The sequence below is a fragment of the Ambystoma mexicanum genome, chromosome 2p, assembly GCF_040938575.1.
Source record: "Ambystoma mexicanum isolate Mex_15411 chromosome 2p, UKY_AmexF1_1, whole genome shotgun sequence".
NCBI lineage: Eukaryota > Metazoa > Chordata > Amphibia > Caudata > Ambystomatidae > Ambystoma > Ambystoma mexicanum.
In genome coordinates this window covers 711,406,755-711,427,321 of record NC_090923.1, presented here as the reverse complement: position 1 = coordinate 711,427,321, position 20,567 = coordinate 711,406,755, and positions in this window count along the sequence as shown.

The following is a 20,567-nucleotide window of genomic DNA, read 5'->3' as shown; positions in this document are numbered from 1 at the left end:
AAAGGATGGAACAAATGGAGCACACTAAACAGATGGAAAGGATGAAATGGATCAACAGATTGGATGGAGTAGTTTTGTAGATGAAGGATGGAAAGACTAGTAAACAAAATGATGAACCAGACGAAATGTATGAACAGACGAAGCGGAGTGAACGGACAGAATTAATAAATGGATTGAATAGATGGTACAGATGAGAGCTCGATCTCAAGCGCCTTACTGATAACCACCATATCACACTACCACGCTTACTCTCTCCTATACACCACCACTCAACTATAACACAGCGATACTAGGACACATTCGGTATAGCTGTTCTCATACTAACACCTGCCACATACTCCTCATCATCCTAATTAAACACAGCTAGCTGAGCACACATTGCTAGCCTAAGCGTCTCCTCAGGCCTAACTTTTAGGGAGAATTTTCATTCTATGGCTAATTTCCCTTACCTAGCGATCCCCCCAGCAGCTTTGCTGGATTTCTGGAGTTTGTTTTTCCACTTGGTAAGAGTGTACACCTTTTTTTCCACTCCTACTTGTGTTTTGCCATGTGTATTTCATCTGTTTTTGTGATTGTGGACTCTGGAGTACACCACTTCAGTAGCCCCCTTCTTTTGTGTGTTACACAGCACCTTCAGTGCAGTGCAGTGACACAGGGTTGTCTTTTAGACTTCCCACCAACTCCATTTCTGAGGCTGACTATTGTCCCCCAAAAAAGGGTAAAGTTGCCATTAACTTTACTTGGTCATTTAACCACAGATCCAGTACACCCCATCTTACATGGAGTACTGGAAAGGGTTAATCCTTAGCCCTTCTTATCTGTACCTCCTAGAGCATTGTTTCACTCTTTTAACATTTAGACTTGGCTGGTGGCAGTGGTATCTACCCTAACTTTTCTACCGCGATTATACTATATAAACATGGTATTGTTTTAGGCTATTATATTAGCCTCGAACTTAAACCTGCTTGACCAAATACTTTTTCTTTTGGATCCGGTCGGGTTTATTTGCCATTTCTTTTTGTTAAAGTCTTTTTTGTGTTTTACTGTTTACTGTCTTTTGGCGGGCTTCTGCCAAGAAGCCCTCCTCTAGGCGCCTGGGTGTCTAGGTGGGCTGAATGGGAGGGGTGTAGTCACCCCCTTCACAGGATATCCTAGGAAATCCAAGTCGCACTTTGCCATAGTTGGCTGGGGTGGTTGTCCGGGCTGGACAACCCCCTGCTGCATGATTGACAGCCAGCCTGTGTGAATGGGGGATTTTTGCATAAAAGGCAGGTCTCTTGGGCTAGAAGTGAGAGTCGCCACTGGAACTACAAGGAACCGAAGAGAAGCGGAGAAGAAGTCGACTGCTGCAACTATCCCGTCCCGGGGAAGCCCTGCTGCAGTCCTGAGCTATCTACCCTTCCACGACCACAGAAGATCCAGTCTGGAGTCTTCTTCCCTTGAGCTTGGTGGGGATAACCAGCTCATGGTCTACAGCCAGAGGATCCTCTTTGTGGTCGAAATCGCTGCACACTGCTATAGTGGTCCGGATAGCCATATGAAGAGCCTCTCCTGTTTTTAAGGAGCGCACCTTTTATTCACCATCGCTGCTGCCGGGTTCAGTCCTGTGTGGTGTAGACCCCTCCAGACGTCGTCCTTCGGATCGAAGCTCCAGGAACCGTGGGTCTGCAGGAAACTACCAGGAACAACTGCCTTGGCACCAGCCTCTTCATTGTATAAGGTACTGTGTTCTGCTCGAGGAATTAGGGTGAATCCCTTTTCTTCGCCTCCAAGGCTTGCCCTTGTGTTCCTTCCTTCTTATAACCTTTGCTTCCTCTGTTGACAATATCCAAGTACTCCTGGCTACGTTGAATTGTGAACTATCCAACTGTGTGATCCTCAAAAATAGGAACCCGGTTCCACTTGACACTGGCTCCGGCCTATTGACTGTTGAATTTCTGTCTAAGAGTGTTCTCTGATTCTGTCTGCCTTGACAAAAGTATTGCCTGTGATTTTTGCCCTCAACTCTCTCTGAAAAGATGGTGGAAATTTATTAGGATGGAGTAGGCACAGAGATTTAGGCCTTGCACTATATCTTAATTACCCAGAGATCTGTTGGAGCAGAAGCCATCAGCAACTGTGAGATACAACTGCCAGAGCGAAATGCAAGCTTGGCGTCCTTAAGTATTCTGTAAGAAGCTTTTGGTATTAAAGGGTTTTTGTAACAACACTATGTTGTGAGGTGTAGTCCCTCTAATTATACCCAAAGTGAAAAATAATCGTTTGAGTCCCAGGAATTGTGTTTGAAGAAGTGGAACGTTTACAGCTTAGGCTTCTTGAGCAGAGCGGGTGTCCTGTGGTGGTGGTTCATAAACCAAAAGGAAGTTTCATTGACCTTGGAGGTTTAAACAGGTTAGAGGTTGAAGAGTTAGTCCCATTACCCAATATTTTGGGTATGCTTCATGTAACACCTGAGGCTTGCGCATCTTGACCATTCAGTTTGCCACTGGCCCATCAGCGGGACAAGTTACACACCCTCTCTCCCAAGCTTTCATTACTCATTTTGGTCTTTATCAATAAAAGAGAATATTTTTGTTTGGCTTAGTTTCAGTTCCATTTTTCAAAATGCATTGTTTTAATTGTTTGGCAGGGAAGATGGAACTATGCGCTATTAAAATGATACTTTAATCTTAACATTACACATAAAGGCAGATTATGCAAAGTTCTCTGTGTTACAAGAGGCTGGCCATACTGGCGATTTTGAAAAATGCTAATTTTGCTCTTAAAGTTTTGTATTTTGGGCATTATTTCTTTAAGGGAGCAATGGAGCAAGGAATGGGACCAATGATCATTTATTGGAGGCTATACAAGGTTGTAAAGTCCAAATTTAGGCCAGGAGTTGATGTATGTGCTGGGGATAACATACTGTTTGTGGCGAACATGGAATTAGTGACATCGCCTATATTTTCTACTCTGATGCAAGTGATTCAGGTTTAGAAATATTTTGGTGTCGGATGCAAGATGGTCATGAGAAGACAATTGCTTTCCTGTATATGAAGCTTGGGAGGGCTAGGGTGTGCCACTCTGCTACAGAAAAGGAAGCACTGGGCTGCTTCTGGCCCACATACAATTTAGAATATACATTTGGGGAGGCATTTTGTATTGGGAATATACAAACCATTGAAGGAAGCGTTTAAGGGCAAAGGCATGGACGGAATTAGCAAGGAGGGTTACAGACATGCAAGCATTACATTCTGTGGTAGACTTCATTGCTAGCAAGGATGGCATTCTTGCATGCGCACATCTTGTAGAGATATCGGAACAGGACAAGGAATGTAGCAGAAATAAAAAGATCCAGGGACAATAAGATCTTGTCATGCTAAGTGTTCATAAAGAATAAGGGGATGGTGTAATTTGTGAAGATGAAACAGGTTATTCAAATGTGTGAGGAGCAGGCAGAGGGGTCCATGTAGCCCAATTTCCCTGTGCTGAGCAATACAGAAAGGTATGAGACAAGATTTGATATAGCGGGAGCATGATGAGACAAGGGATTTTACCTATTGGCACACAGTTTCAGTTACTTACTTGTAACTATTGTTCTCCAGCATGGGACTGGCATGGATTCACATGCACAAACAAGTGAGGGTCCTGGGAGTCTCCCTCTACCGGCCTATATCCCAGGAGAGTCTCAACCAGATTCTTTAGCTCACTATCCTTTCCATTACATATCAGTCTTTGTCCTGCCAAAGGGCAGTCCAGCTGCGAAATGCCAGGCAATTTCTTCTGAACAAGAGTACCAACAGTAACCCCAGACACGTGTTTCAGCCTAGTTGGGCCTCGTCAGTGAGGTGGAGCTGTGTGAGAGAGGGACCCAGACGTGGGTCCCTTGAACGCTGCACCATAGGGAACTAAGCTGCACTTCACTGAGGAGTACCAACAAGGCCGAAACATGTCTGGGTTGCTTGCGCTTCCGTGCAGAGGGGACCTGGCCTAGCAGGTCAGGCTGGGCTGTGCTGGGCTGCTACCATTGGTGGCAGTACCTGACTGATTTGCATATGGCTGGACCCCTTTTGCAATGGGCAGTGTGGAAGGTTGCCCAGAGCAATGCCAGTGGTTCAGATTCATTCAAAACCTTCCACCCATCACTTTTGTGGCTATGGATTCACATGCTCATGTGTATTCCCAGTTCTCGGACTGGGAATCCTTGGTAAAAGAAAAACCAGTTTCACTTTAAATCTGTATTTCTCCACTAAACCAATCACTGCCCTCTGGGTCATTTTATGTTACATGTTGTGTTGACAAGCATGTGACATTTTGAAAGGAACAAGTTACTTACCTGTAACTATTGTTCTCCAGGATTGGCCTGGCATGGATTCACCTGCTCAGGAATATTCCCCCGTCGTCAGGCTGGGAATTCTCGGTAAAAGAAAAAACGGTTTCACTTTCATTTACAAACTGTATTTCTCCTTTAAACCAATCACTGTTCTCTGGGTCATACTGCCCCCATCCAATGACAGCCCTCTCCCTTAGCTCCACCCCTGGAGGCCATCTTCAGATTTGGTAAGCACGTAAAGTGGCAGTATGAACCAAGAAGAGCCACAGAGGGGAAGGTGGGAGGGTTCGCATGTGAAGCCATGCCAGACCCATGCTGGATAACAATAGTTACAGGTAAGTAACTTAAAACTTCTCCAGCATGGGGTCTGGCATGGATTCACATGCTCATTAAGAACAATTACACTGCAGTACATTTACACAAACGCAGGAGGCAGCAAGGCTCAATAGAAGCAAAAAACACTCACCTCTGGAAACAGACTCCGCTCAAACAAACAGGTTGCCTAGCACCGTTTGGCTGACTCGAGACTCCCCCCTGGAATCCCTGTTGACGCAGTAGAACCTCATGAAGGTGTGCGTGGGCCTCCACATAGCAGGCCTGCAGATGTCGAATGGGCACACCAGAGAGAAGCGCTGTAGTTGCTGCAATCGCTCTTGTGGAGTGGGCTCTAGGCCGGCCTGGCAGCGGCCTGCTAGCTAGTCGATGACAGTGCACAATACAGACAGAGCCACCAGGAGATGGAAGCTTTCAACAAGGCTTTCCCTTGATTTACAGGTCTGAAGTTGACCAACAACTGAGAAGTCTTCTGAAAATTCTTAATCCGTGCCACGTAGAACTTCAAGGCACAGGCAACTTCGAGCGAATGCAAGGCCATTTCCGCTGGCGATGACGGATTCAGAAAGAAGACAGTTAATACCAAAAGTTTGTTGAGGTGGAATTTCCGACGGTACCTTTGGCATAAAGGTGGTGTGTGTACGCAGTACCACCTTTGAAGCATGGAAAGACAAGTAAGGCTGCTTGCAAGCCAGGGCCTGAATCTCCACGACCCACCTGGCCGAGGTGATAGCCACGAGGAAAGCTGTCTTCCATGAGAGAGACTTGAGCGGGGCCTGATGCATAGGTTCGAAAGGCGCTCCCATGAGCTTAGTTAGCACAACATTGAGCTCCCAAGCCGGAGCAGGAGCCTTCACCAGCAGGAAAGTCCTGAGGATTCCCTTGAGAAACCCCTTGAAAAGCCTGTGAGACCACAGCAAAGGTCTGCCCGATGACCTGGTGTACCTGGATATGGCGGCTAGATGCACCTTAATAGAGGTGTGAGCCAATCCCGCTTTGGCAAAGGAAAGCAAGTATGGTAGAAGTTGCGGAACTGTGACACGCTGCGGGGTAACCTTCTGCGTCCGGCATCACACAGAGAAGCGTTTCCCATTTAAGTCCGTAGCACTTTAATGTTGACAAGGCTCTGGCCAGTATTTCCTTACATTCCCTAGGCAAAGCATACCCTCCAAACTCTAGGGCTGCAGGAGCCATGCCCTCAGGTTCAGAGACTCTGGGTTGTGATGCAGAATCATCCCCCGCCCCCTTCTCTGGCGAGAAGGTCCGGGGACATCGGCAGCCGGATGGACAGGGCCACTGACAGATGTAAGTCCGGATACAAGATTTGCCTCGGCCATGCCAGAGTGACGAGTATTATCCAGCAGTGGCATTGTACAAGTTTGTTGATCACACGTAAGAGGAGTGGAAACGGATGGAAGGCGTACAGGAACCGTCCCTCCCATGGGAACGAGAATGTGCCCCCCCCATGCTCTTCGGTTGAGGGAACCCGCTAATAAAACTCTGGCACTTGGTGTTTGCCGCCGTGAAGAGATCAATCTGGGGCTGGCTCCATTTTTTCGAACAGGAAATCCACCTGGTCCTAGAGAGGATGCCACTTGTGGCAAGAACGCAGTTCCCTGCTGAGCGAGTCCACAATGGTGTTCTTGACTCGCGCTAGGCCAAACAGAACGAGGTACATGCCTTGACGAACGGCCCAGTGCCACAGGTCCTGGGCCTCCTTGGAAAGCACCAGTGAGCAGGTCTCCCCTTGTTTCCGGATGTAGAACATGGTGGTGTTGTCTGAAGATCCTCACCACCTTGCCCTTCAACAACGGGAGAAAAGACTTGAGGGCACAGAATACAGTCCGAAGTTCTAGGACGTTGATGTGGAGGTCCTTATCTGGTTGCCAGAGGCTTCTGGCGTGCAACTGTCTGGTGTGTGCTCCCCATCCCTCTAGAGAGGTGACAGTTTCTGGTAAGGAGGAACCTGAAACGCAGCTCCCTCGATGAGATGTGGCCGTACGCCCCACCACTGTATCGCCCAACGGAACTCCTAGTTGAGCGAGATATTGTCCGCAAAGTTCCCCAACACTTGCATCCACCTCATCCAGGAACTTTTGGTGAGGTCACATGTGAAGACTGAACCGGCGAACGAGGCAGATGCTCCAGCAGCGACTTGATGGACCATATGGTCACCATCTGCATCAACGACAACCCCTGTACTTTGTCTTGAATGGCTCTCACCCTCTCTTGGAGGGCGACGGCAAGCACGTCACCGTGTTGTCGGGCACCTAGAAACAGCGTGTCCTGAGATGGCATCAAGCAAGACTTTGGATAGTTTATGGAGAACCCCAAGTCTGTCAGCAGACGTATGGTTTTCGATGTGTGTGCACCTGCCAGAGCGTGAGAGTGGGAATGCACCAGCCAGTCATCCAGGTAGGGGTATGCGTGGATGCATTGTAGATGTGGATGTGCCGCCAACGGGGCCAGGCACTTCGTAAAAACCCCTGGGTATGACTTCAGGACGAAAAGCAGAGCCTTGAACTGGTAATGCTCACTTTGAACTACGAATCGCAGGAACTTGCAGTGTTCATTAAAGCCAAGGCTGATATCTCCTAGGAGTATACATTATGTATTCGGTTTAAGTATAGGAGCAATAAGCAGGGGTAGATCTAGATCTGGGTGATTAGAGGGACTAGGAGCTCTGTACACTAGTAGAAAGTTGAACATGGTTTTAGTGTCGGTGGTTAGCTTGAGAGTGAGGAGTTGGTAGCCTGCTAGGCTTTCTGTGATGCATTCTCTGAAATTGAGGGAGGATTTCGCTATAATGGTGACATCACCACCGATGGACTCTTGGCGATGTGATCTGAACAGTCTGTAGTTGGGTGGTAGTGCTAGTGTAATTAGTGGGCCTGAAGCAGTATGAAACCAGGTTTCTGTTAGTGCTAGGAAATATAATTTGTGTTCAAGGATGAGGTTGTGTATATCGATGGCATGTGCACCTAATGATCTGACATTAAGTAGGGCTCCCTTAAGGTTTGGCTTTAGGGACTCTGGGTCTGCCTGGGAACAGCTACTGTGGGTGGTGGTGGTTTGCTGGGGTGACAAACCTTGGGTTTTCTGCTGGTTGTGTTTAGTTTTGATTTTATGATGGTTGTGTTGGGAAATGGGGTGAAGTGGTGGTATTATGCAAGGACCCAGGTGTGAGCTGGGTTCTTGGTTACTGGCTGGTTGTCTATAGGTGAGGGTACTTGAGGTATTTTGGAGTTGCAGGAAGATAATCTTATTTTTCTAGCATTACCTAGTACGAGTCTCGTGGCTGTGGTAGCCGTGTGAGTTCTGGAAGATAATCTAGAGAGTCGGGCTGTACCCGTCAATGGCTATGTAACATGGCCCGCACCTCCTGCAGAAGCTGTGGTCTGTTTTGTTCTTGTCGCTGAATAAGCAGAATATGGGGACATCTGCGTTGAAATTCCAAGGTGTGCCTCTTCTCCAAGAGCATCCAGCATCCATCTGTTCGTAGTGATCTTTTCCCATGTGCCGCTGACGAAGTTCACCAGCCAGCCTCCCATCAGGGTGCATAAGTGGGGGCGTGAGGCCACAGCCAGTTCAGGCCTGCTTGGGGATCTGAACTCTGCTGAGCGGCGCAGCCGCCGCTGTCCTATCCTGCCTTGAAGAGAGCAACCACTGTACGAGTGGAGGAGTGTGAAGATTGCCGGTACAGTGTATTATAACCCTTGGAGGATCTTCCTGGTTTTCCTCTGGAAAAGCAAAAGGACAGAGGCCGTCGCTGCTGCAAATTTCCATGGGAGTGTGCTGTCTCTGTGTCGGTCTTTATTGCTTGCAAAGACTGGTCGACTGCCTTTCCAAAGAGGTTCTCCCAGTCTACCGCCATATCCAGCACCTTCATCTGTATGTCCGGGTGGAGGTTTGTTGCCTTCAACCAACCTTCACGATGTAGGGACACCCCATTCCCATCTGGCCGAAAACTGTGTCTGCGATGTCCACTGCCACCGTGATATCGTGATCCGAGGCCACTTCCCCTTCCTGAAAGAGTTCTAGAGCCTCAAACTTCTTGTCTTCAGGCAGGAAGTCCAGAATATGACCCAACCTGAACCATAATTCCCAGTCATATTGGGACAAAATGGCTAGGGCGTTATCTGCCTTGATGGTAGAGGCTCCTGTATAAATTATCCTTTTGCCCATTGCACCCAGCTTCTTCCCCTCCTGGTACTGAGGGACCATGGCCGCCAAGGACGGGGTCGCTGAGCGCTTCCTGGCTGTGGCCAAGACCACCGAATCAGGCGAGGGCCGAGACCTTAAGCACTTGGGGGCTGAATCTGGAACCCTGTTCTTCTTTTCCAACCTGTCTCGCTTCATCAGGCCCGTACTTTGGTTTCTCAGAGCCAGGCCTCCCTCCCAGATGTCGTCCAGGAAGGTAACAGACATGAAAGTCTTTCTTCTCGACGCGCGCCGTTGGTATAAGGCCTTCTTTCTTGGTCTGCCCAGGGACCAACTGACATGACAGAATGAAAGGATCCAACTTTGTCGGGGGGGGGGAGCCCCATGGGGCTTGTCCACGTGCAGCGTTTCCCCGTCCGCAGCAATGAAGTCGTCCTCGTTGGTGCCTGTAGCCGTGGCTGCGACTGTGTCCGTGTGCAGGCCAGGGTTCCAGGTGGGGTCTTCCCACGGCTAGGTGGTGGTGGAGGAGGAGCATGTTGATGGCGAGGGCCAGCGCCCCCTTTGGCCTTGTCTCTCTTGCAGTGGCGAACTTAGCCTCAGAAGCGCTTACGTGTCTCGTGAAGGCGTAGGTCCTGGAGACATCCTCTGCTTGATTTCAGTGACCAGTGTGTGCAGGGTCATTACAATTTCCAGCGACACGTCCCTAGGTCTAGGGGTGAACGGAGCCAGCAGAGTAGGGTCGAGGCGGACGTGCCTCCTGTTACAAGCAAGGGACCCTTTGTGATCTGTATAGCAATTGTCCTGCCGGTCATTGTCCTTGTCGGTATTCGAGTAGATCTGCTCTGGACTTTCTGGAGTAGCCCGCTGGTCCACCTACTGCAGAAGGTCCACTGGGAGGACCGTCTCGGTTTCCTTCTCACGAGGTTGGTGGGTCTGTGTGGCCACTGTGTCTTTTCCTGATACCAGAGTGGCCGTAGTCTTTGCTGCCTCCGCAGCCGTATCTCCAGTCGTGGGTAAGGGCACCATTGGAGTGGTCAACACTTCCTTCGCAGACCCACTCTCTTTCAACGCTGTCACTGTGGACATTGTTGACTTTGACAACAATGTGCTTGTTGCTGCTTTCGTTGACTGTGCCATCACTGACTCCATTGGCCTGGCATGCTGCAAGGTCTTAGCCAGCTTAGACGAGTCCTCTCCGGACTTCTCTCTCGTCGGCTTATCCAGTGATACATGAAGTTTGGACGGGGTTAGGGACTTTCTCTTTGAAGACAGGGTTAGGGACTTTCTCTTTGAAAAGGCCCCCTTAGTCGGTAAGCTCTCCATGGAGGCCGACGGTGATCGCCTTCTGTCCGACTCAGGACCCGCGTTAATGACAAACCCAGTGGGGTTAATGTCGTGGAGCTTTGCCCTCTCTTGGACCCCAGCGAGCAAGACGTCCTCAAAGGATCTGGAGTTCGCTCCTCGGACCGGACGGTCCTAGATGAGGCTTGACCCTGCCCCGCGGCTGAGTCAGTGGCTTTGCTTGAGCCACACTGACAGTGTGCTATAGAAGTCTTTTTTGGTTTTCTTCGAGAAACCACGGCTCACCTCGCACCCATCCTCATCGTGGTCCAAATGTAGGCAATATAAACATTTATGATGCCGATTTTCCATGAAGACGTTTCTTAATCCACACTTTGTGTAGATTTTGAAGAGGCTTCAACTTTTTTTCTTTTCTTCATTCATGGCTGAAAGGCATGAAGTAGACCCAAGACCGGGTCTTGATTCAACGGTGGATGAAGATTTTCGCTTGTACCAGATCACTGCTGCTGGTCCTGTCCTTCATTGAAGATGATCAAGCATGTGAAAAAACCCGAAAATAGGTCAAAGAGAAACTTGGACTCCCAAAACTGAAGCATGGGGTAAAACATGTGAAGATGGCCACCAGGGGTTGAGCTAAGGGAGAGGACTGTCATTGGATGGAGGCAGTATCACCCAGAGGACAGTGATTGGTTTAGAGGAAAAATACAGTTTTAAAGTGAAACCATGTTTTCTTTTACTGAGGATTCCCAGCCTGACGTCGGGGAATATTCATGAGCATGTGAATCCATGCCAGAACCCAGGCTGGAGAAGTAAATTGTTGAAGTGAGGTCATGAAGGAGATCCTTGGGTCACCAAGACCAGAGGTATTCTTCCTTCAGCATTAATTTCCTCTAGGTCATTGGGAAGAGATGCCATTGGACTTTATTAGTCTAATTGCAGTCCTGGGTGTTCGATCCAAATATATGGTTGCACTGATTGATATGATTTTGTAGTGGCCCGAAATGGAGATTATCAATGAGGTGAAAGAATAAAATCTCAACACGACAGGGGAACCCTGGGGTAAACGGATGTAAATACCAATGTAACATCTGACCCATCCCCAGACTCCAGAATTACTCAAAGTACAATCAAAGTACAATATAGGCCAGATGTTAGTGGATTGCTGCAGTTCTCCAGCATGGGGTCTTGCATGGATTCCTTGTCTTCAGCCTGGGAATCCTCTGTAAAAGAAAAACAGTTTCACTTACAAACTGTATTTCTCCTTTAAACCCATCACGGTCCTCTGGTCATACTGCCCCCATCCAATGACAGCCCTCTACCTAAGCCCCTCCTCTGGCAGCCATCTGCAGATTTTTACTGCACGCTTCAGTGTTGGGAGTCCTCGAGTTTTCTCTGCGATCTATTTCTACTTATGTGAGTGTTTTTGATGGAAAAGGTTCCATTTTTGTTCCAAAAGAGCCCGAGTGCTTTTTTCTCCATCTGCCGACAGCATGGATCTGTTGTCTATGAATTTCAGTGCCCCTCAAAGGCGAAGATCAGCGAAGATTCCAGAAGGCCATAGGGCCTACTTTGCGCAATCTGACCATGATGCAAAAGGAGGAGGAAGGTCCCTCTTAACGGCCTGCACCAAGTGCGGTATACAGAATATGTTTGTAGAAGACAAACACCTGCAATGCCTCTACTGTCTGCACCCTGACCATAAGTAGATGTAATGTGAGATATGCCTCGGGTTCTCCAAGAAGATGACGATGGACAGACACAGTAGATTGGTAGCGTGGCTTCATGCTAAGGCCTCTGCCCCGTGCCGGTTCATGCCTCACCCAGGACTGGCCTGTCCGAGGAACAGTCTTCTAAGTCATTTGAGGGCGCCTCATCCGTGGGGGCCCATACAAATCCAAGAACCTCAAGTCTGAGTCACTGGGTTCACCGCGGAAGCGGGTCCTAAGGTGAACAGGGCACGATCAACATCACCCTCCGCCTCCATTGCCAGCTGGCAATCAAGCTCCTCCTCGAAAAGGAAATCATCTAACCCGGCTAATCTGCGGGAAAAGTCAGAGAAGCCACGGATGGAGGAGAAGGCAGCCGAACAGCCCAAGCAGGCCCAATAGGCACAGGCTAAGACTTTGTTGCCGATAGAGTTGGTGGCGGCTGTTATCACGACTGCTAAGGGAACTGACCCGTGAAGGTAGCCCCCACAGCACCGAAGGTATCCATGCCCCCAAGGTGCTGCAGTGACTTTGGAAAGTCTGCTGGCACGCCAGAAAAAGGGGGAGGGGACTGGCTCAAGCCCCGGTTCAAGTCCCCCAGGGGTCAAAAAAGGGGGGGCAAGAAGGCTGAAACAGCCCTCCAAAGCTATGGCCCAATTCATGGAGGTCTCGTCCACAGAGGACCAGAGTTCTTGCACATGGTCCACGAGGATGTCGAAGATGAGGATGACTGTGGCAACAGTGCAGGGACTAGTTTTCTGATCCCCGCCAGTTCAACCGAGGGATGTGTCTCTGGACCTTAGGTCAACCCTTCACACCTTGGTGTCAGAGATCCAGAAGATGATGCCACCGGGCACGGAGGTCCTGCAGACCTCCGTTCAGCCTCCAACGAAGAGAAAGCATCCCCTGACATCCCCATTCCAGCCTTCACATCCGTGTCTGGCCCCTTCTCCCCCAGCAGACCCAGACACGGGGACGGCTACGACTACGGACGACAAGGATATAATTTGGATGCGCCACCTAAGGCGTCCCCACCGGATGAGGTGGAGTCGTTCCACTCCATGATCGCCAGAGCCTCCAACCTATTTCAGCTTGTGCCCAAAGAAACCAGGAAGGAGGGTTTCTTGTACCATAGGTGCAAGGCCAAGAGGAAGACAATCATGGTGGTGCCCCTTCTAGACGACGTGTGGGAAGTGGACCTGGCCCTCATGAAGAACCCTTGCACGGCTCCAGCCAAACAGGTTAGGCTTGAGAAGAAGTATTGGGTGTCGGACTCTGCACCCAGGTGCCTGAGGTCACAACCACGGCCGGATTCGGTGGATGCAACGAAACGGTCGGCTGACCCGTCCGTCATCTTCGGTCCCTCCAGACAGCGAGGGGGAAGAAGGACGCCATGGGAAGAAAGGCAATTTACACTTCAGCGTTCACTATCAAGGCGGCCAATGCACTAGCGATCCTAGCCAGGTACTAAGGGAGCTGTGGTACAAGCTGAGGCCTATTCTGGACTTCCTCCTCGACGATAAGAGGATGGAGGCAATCACCCTTTTCCAGAAGGGGGAAGGAGCGTCTGATCACGCCATTACAGTGGCGCTGGACGTCGCCGACATGGGGTTCCGGCAGATGGGGGAACGGTGTCTGCATTCATCGACAAGGCTGGATGAAGGCCACGAATGTCCGGCAGGTCTAGTCGAAGGTATTGGACATGCCCTTCGACGGAGAGAACTTGTTTGGGAAGGTCGTTGAGTCCCTCCAGGCCATCAAGGTGGATACAGAGACAGCCTGTTCCCTGGGCACTATGCAGCAGCAGTGCTCTTCTTTTCGCTCATCCAGGGGAAAGTCGAGCAGGTCTTCCAATGGTTTCTCTTCTTTGTACCATCAGCCCTCCAGATCCACGACTCAGGAAGCCTACAGAGGCCGTTCCCAGGCTTACGGTAGCGGAGGACAGCATCGCCTTCACCCGCAGTGCAGGACACCGGCTCCGAAACAGGCCTGAACTGTCCGGGACATTGGGCCCCCACATGTGCACCCCAGTGGGCAGCCGGCTGAAGTTAATCAGTGAGTGGAAGAAGATCATCACCGACAGATGGGTGCTGGATGTTCTCGCACAGGGGCACACCCTGGAGTTTCAACGCAGGTGTCCGTGGATCCCTCCAATTACCCGTCAGGAACAGCGCATCCTGCAGCTCCTGGACGAGGTACGGGCCAGGCTGCAAAAAGGGCCGATAGAGCGAGTTCCCCAACGGCTCTGGAGTCTATTCCAGGTCAGAAAGAAGTCAGGGGGGCTGGAGGCCCACCCTAGACCTGCGAGGTTTCAGTCTCAACAAACGAAAGTTCAGTGTGGTCACTTTGCAGTACTTGCTCGGCCATCTTGCATGTTCTCAATGTCACTGGGCCTAGTAAGATAGTTGTTTTGTCCTCTCTTGGTCCCCTCCCTAGCCTCGTCGCGCTCTGAAACACTTGTGTATGAGCGCAATACAAATACAATATATCAATATCATAGCAACTGGAGGAAGGAGACTAATTGACGCCGCTGGACCTGGAGGATGCCTATTTCCATGTCACCATTCACAAGAAACATTGAAATTTTCTGCGTTTCATATTGCAGCGTCAGCTCTACCAGTTCAAGGCTCAGCCCCCAGAGTGTTCATAAAATGCCTGCCACCAGTGGCGGCCCATCTACATCTACGGGGCATACTCGTATACTTGTACTTCCGACAACTGGCTACTGCGGCCCTACTTGTTGGAGTTGGCCATTGGGCACACAGAGGTGACCGTCCAGCTACGGACGAATCTGGGATTCTCCAACAACTATCCAAAGTCCTGCTTCACACCATCGCAGAACATGCTGTTCCTAGGAGCCAGACTCAATACGATGTTCTGCCTGGTGTCACTCTAAGAGGAGAGGGTAGCGGCCCTTCAAGGGAAGGTGCAGCGGCTGTTGTCAAAGACAGCCACGGTGCGGATCATCAAGTCATTGCTCGGCATGAGGTTGTCCTGCATCTACCTTATCCGGCTCTGCAGGTTGCAAATGTGACCTCTTCAGGATTTCCTGGACGCTCGCTGGATACCGGTGTCCGTACGCTTTGTGGACTAGATCCCACTCAATGAGGTGTTCAGTCGGGCAATAGGGTGGTGGGGCATCCGCTCCAACATCACCCGTGGCACAGGGTTTCAAAACCCTCCATACCATGAGACGGTCACCACTGACGCTTCCCTGGAAGGCTGTGGAGCCCACATAGGACATCTGCATTTCAGAAGCCTGTGGCTGCCGGAGAAGGATCTCCATATCAAAATCCTGAAGCTATGGGCAGTGTTCTGGGCCCTCAATTTGTTCCTTCCATCTCTGAAGGGCAAGGTAGTGAGGATCTTCACAGACAACACCACCACTGTGTTCTACATCAGGAAACGGGGGGGGGGGGGCACTTGATCCCCAGCGCTCTTCAAGGAAGGGCAGGACTTGTGGCACTGGACCGTCAGACGGGAGCTGTTCCTTGTCCCTCGCGAGTCAAGAACACGATTGCAGACTCCCTCAGCAGGGAATTGAGCTCCTGTCGTGAGTGGGAACTTCGGCATGACGAGGTGGACCGCCATCTTCGACAAGTGGGGCAGGTCCCAGATCGATCTGTTTGTGACAGCGGTGAACTGCAAATGCCAGGAGGTTTCCCAGCAGATTCCACCAACCGAGGAACCTGGGGGGGGCGTTCTCCTTCCCGTGTGAAGGAATGTTTCTGTACGCGTTTCCTCTCCTGCTACGAGTCATCAACGCACTCAGACAGTGCCAATGCAGGATGATACTCATTGCCCTAGAGTGGTGTGGCCGAGGCAGATTTGGTATCCGGACCTTCTCAGCCTGTCGGCGTTGCCTCCGGTCAAGCTGCCAGTGATTCCAATCTTCTAGCCAGAGAAGGAGGTGCAATCCTTCATCAGGACCCTGGATCGCTGAACCCGAGGGCTTGGCTCCTGCAGCCATAGAGTTTGGAGCATATGAGGTGCCTGCGTAATGCAGGGGGGTCCTCACCAAGGCCAGGGCGTTGACTCTGAAATGCTACGGTCCCAAGTGGAAACATTTTGGTACATGGTGCCGGTCTCAGTAGATTACCCCTCGTAGGGTCACATCCCTGCAGATTCTTTCATACTTGTTATCCTTGGCCAAGGCTGGACTGGTGCACGTCTCTATCAAAGTACATCTGGCGGCAATCTCCCTCTACACCAAGTCTCTAGGAAGGTCTTCACTTTGGTCTCATCGACCCGTAAAGAAGTTCCTTAAAGGACTTTTTTGATCTTTCCCACCGGTGAAGGCTCCTGCCCCGACCTGGGAACTAAACGTGGTTCTGACGAGGCTCATGGGGGGCCCCCTTCGAGCCTATACATCAGGCCCCTCAAGTTCCTCTTGTGGAAAACTGCTTTCCTTGTGGTGCTTTCCACCAGGAGGGTGGGTGAGATCCAGGCCTTACCCTGCAAACAACCAAACCCGATTTTCCACAAATCGAATTTGAGATGCACATGCACCCCTCTTTCATGCCGAAGGTTCTGTCGGAATTCCACCTCAACAAGCCTTGTGTTACCTGTTTTTTTCCCAAAGCCTTCGTCACCGGCTGAAAGGGCCTTGCACTTGCTGGGGGCTGCTTGTGCCTTGAAGTTCTACGTGACACGCACAAAGAGTTTTAGAAAGACTTCACAACTGTTTGTGAACTTTGGTCCTGTGAACCATGGGAAGGCATTGTCCAAGGCTTCCATATTAAGGTGGCTCTCCGGCTGGATCATCCACTGTCATTGGTTGGCGAACCGACCGCTGCCCGGCCGTCCGAGAGCCCACTCAACCAGAGCGATTGCTGCGATGACGGCGTTCCTGTCTGGTGTGCCCCTGCTGGACATCTGCAGGGCTGCTATGTAGAGGTCAACACACACCTTCACGAAGTTCTATGTTGAGAGGGATTCCAGAGTCCAGAGTTGGCCAAGCAGTGCTACGCAACCTGTTCGCTTGATGTGTATGTGTTCCAGAGGTAAGAGTTAATTGTTTCTGTTGAGCCTTGCCACCTTCCGTGGTTGTATAATGTTGTACTGCTATGTATTCGTTATTCATGAGCATGTGAATCCATGCCAGACCCCATGTTGGAGAAACAAACAAGTTACTTACCTGTAACTATTCTCCAGCATGCGTCTGGCATGGATTCCCATGCAAACTTTCCCTCCGACCCCTCTGCGGTTCTTCTTGCTCATACTGCCACTTTACGTGCTTACCAAATATGAAGATGGCTGCCAGAGGAGGGGCTTAGGGAGAGGGCTGTCATTGGATGGGGCAGTACAGTATGACCCAGAGGACAGCGATTGGTTTAAAGGAGAAATACAGTTTGTAAGTGAAAGTGAAACCGTTTTGTCTTTTACCGAGAATTCCCAGCCTGACGACAGGGAATATTCATGAGCATGTGAATCCATGACAGACCTATGCTGGAGAACAATAGCTACAAAAATACATGAATACACTAAATCACACATCTTTTAAAAAGCAAATCACAAAATCTTTACCAAGATTGAGAGTAGCTGTACAGAATACATTAATAAATATACATCGTAATCCCACTTAAATGATCAACTGCAAAGAGATCAAAAATGTAATTACTTTAATTGTGACTCGACAACAATAAATACTGTGCCCTAATTAATGCAGAGAGCAATCTGTCAGTACTAGACTAATGGTACATAGAAAACTCTATGAACCTATGTTCAACATGTTCCTGTTCTTATGCCAATTACGTGCTGAACATTCCTCAGGAGCTATAACCTTAGTCACCAATCATATTAAAGTGCATATAGTATCTGTAAACAGGCACTGTGTGTTGAGTTCCACTTCCCCTTGAGAAAACTTGTGCAATCACAAAACTCCCCCCTCCCCCAAAAAAATAAAAAATAAACAGAAATAGACATTAGTGTTATCAATTAAATAGATGCGAAGAAACTAAACCACCCCTTTGCCCTCGGAACAGTCCATTTTACCTCAAGAGAAGTTAAAGCAGAATCATATTTGGATTGCACATTAATTGCAGCTTGTCATGTGCTCACAGTCATCACCTGTAGAAATACACCAGAAATGTGTACATTCAGAACCAGTTTCCGCTTATGTCCATAAAAGGCAAACACCAACCATATATCACTTTGCAGTCTAATGACACAGCTCACCCAATGGGTCCGCTTTATTCTGTGAACACCACTTTTATTCAAGAGTATCCATCTCTCTAGCCAGGCCACTTCTTAGTTCTCACATATGAAAAGGCCTATTTGCAGTCATTCAGTGCCTATAAAAAAACCATAAAGACTATTTTGAGATTATCGTTCATACCCACCAGGTAACAAATGAGTACCATAAATTGCTACAAAACAAAACGCTGCTTAGGAGAACACAATCTCCCTCTGCTCACCTTAACGCACACAATGTGTTCTTACGCAGTAGCCAAGACTCCACTATACTGGATTCTAATCGCTGGACGCAGCCGACAAATGCTTCTTAGAACTAGATGCTGAATCAACTACGTTACTGGGTTGGTCATGCAATTCTTTGACAAAGGAGAAGCTTACGTTGTAAAGCAATATACTCATCCAAACTAGAAATCTGTAGGCATACTTAATGGTTAATTATGTATTGCACTTCCATATGAATGCATTCCAGAGAGGGCTTACCATCAAAGCTGATCACAGGCAATGGAGTGCAGATATCTTGTGAGAAACATGCCTTTAGGAGAATTGTCTTAGACATATTAGGTGCGCATTGTACCATCTAGAGTACAATAGGGGTTTTGATGAGGTCCTTTGCCTGGACCTAGGGACCATCAATGGGGTGACTCAGTGGGACATGTGTCTTCCTGGGGTAGTGTATGTTGAGCACTGGGGTAATATGGAGTGCAACCCAGGGTGACCCGACCTTGGTCTTGGTTGTTTGGCAGGGGACAGTCACAGAATACCCCTGCCCACAGACCACCCCCCCGGCACCCTCTCTCCGTCAGAGAGCCCGAAGCTCTCTGTTTTTCCTCTAAACATTTCGGTCTTACCACAAACTATTTACTTAACCAGAGTCAATTTAATTCGCACTATTTTAGAAGCATTCTGATACTGTTATATTCAATCATGCGGTATCAGAGAAGTCCCTTTCAGGCCCCAGCAAGATGCTTGATGACCACAGATTTCCGATGTGTGATATAAAGATTTGGATGGATTGTCTCCAGGGAAAAATATGTCCCTCGCTGAAGATACATTATAAAATACACTACATGCCAGCATTCTCTGTACATTGTGAGAAACCAGAAGGTGTCTCGTCCACTAGTCCCGCGAGGATCTGTCATCCAGGTGGCCAGGACACAGCCATTGCTTTTGGATCCAGTTCCTGGGGTGGACCAGTGCGGGAGGATCACCTGGGTGAGGGGTCTTTGGGGAGTGGAACACCGGATGGTGAGACACGGTATCCCCTTCCCTGTAACACCTTTACCCCATTCTACCAGGTAGGATACTTAGGAGCTCTGAACCCCGATCCCCTCCTCCCCCCCAACACTTTCACACGGACGCCCGCTATGGGAGAACACAGACTAACACCCAAGCCATGTACCGGACATGCCCCAATGCATTGGTCAGGCAATTACTGACCATTACTCACACCTGACTTCCATTAAACTACCCCACACGAATAAAAGATGGAGCACAAGAGCACACTCTGAGCGAGGCAAAGCACACAAGGAAACAGCAGTTTCGAGACGGCAGCTGGTCGAGAGAACAAAGATGGCAAAACAGGTGGATCGTAATGAGGGAAATTCCCTTAACCTTTCTGACAAGGAATCGTTACTTTCAAGACCCCTCGAAAGCTAAGACCAGGCGACCAGGCTGAAGAATCCTGCATTATGTGTCGGAGATACCCGGGGCCCTCCCGCGTCATTAATCAAGGCGAGGAGAAGCAGCAGCCGCTGTGGTGGTACCGTCCTTGGCTCCAAGAACAAAGCAGCATCAGTGAAATCAATGCAAGACCGGTCTGTGTTGAAGCCATGTGATAAAAGACGCAAGTAAAGTTGAACTGCTAATGAGAGTTTGAACTTGAAAAGATGCAATACATTTGACAGTCATCTAGCACAGCATGTGTGCTCGAGCGAAGGTCTCTGTAAGGTATCCAGCAGAGAAGTGGCAAAAGTGAAACTGAAAGAGTTATAAAGGAATTGTAAATGGAACTGGCCCTGCGACGGGTTTAGCAAAATCCTGCCAGAGAGAGACCCAGGGTGAACAGTTAATCACCAGAGAAGTTGTGCATTTGAGAATCCTGAGGAGAAAGGAAATTTGAATGTTTGTCAAATCAGGCCCTCTGAAGTAAGAGACTTTGGGCCTTATTACAAATATGGCGGTAAGGCAACAACGGCGCCGTTATCTCTTCCAGCACCGTTGTTACCATACCACCATACTACGAGTTCTGCTCGAGGGTGCCCTTGCAGCCACCTGGTCTGACCAGGTGGCCGTACCGGCATCCGCGAGCAGAACTTGATGGTAATACCGGTACTGTTCTTACCGGTACTAGTGCTACCAGCCTCCCCATTCCCATTGAGCCCTATGGGGCCGAATGGGAATGGGGAGTCCCTTATTACCGGCACCTGCGAATGGGCAATTACTGGGTCCGCCAAACTCGCCATGACCGGTAATTGCCCATTCGAGCTGGATTTTTTCGCAAGTTCCGAGGTAGCCTGCCTGTATTACAGGCATGGCTACCTCTAAACTTGTAATGAGGC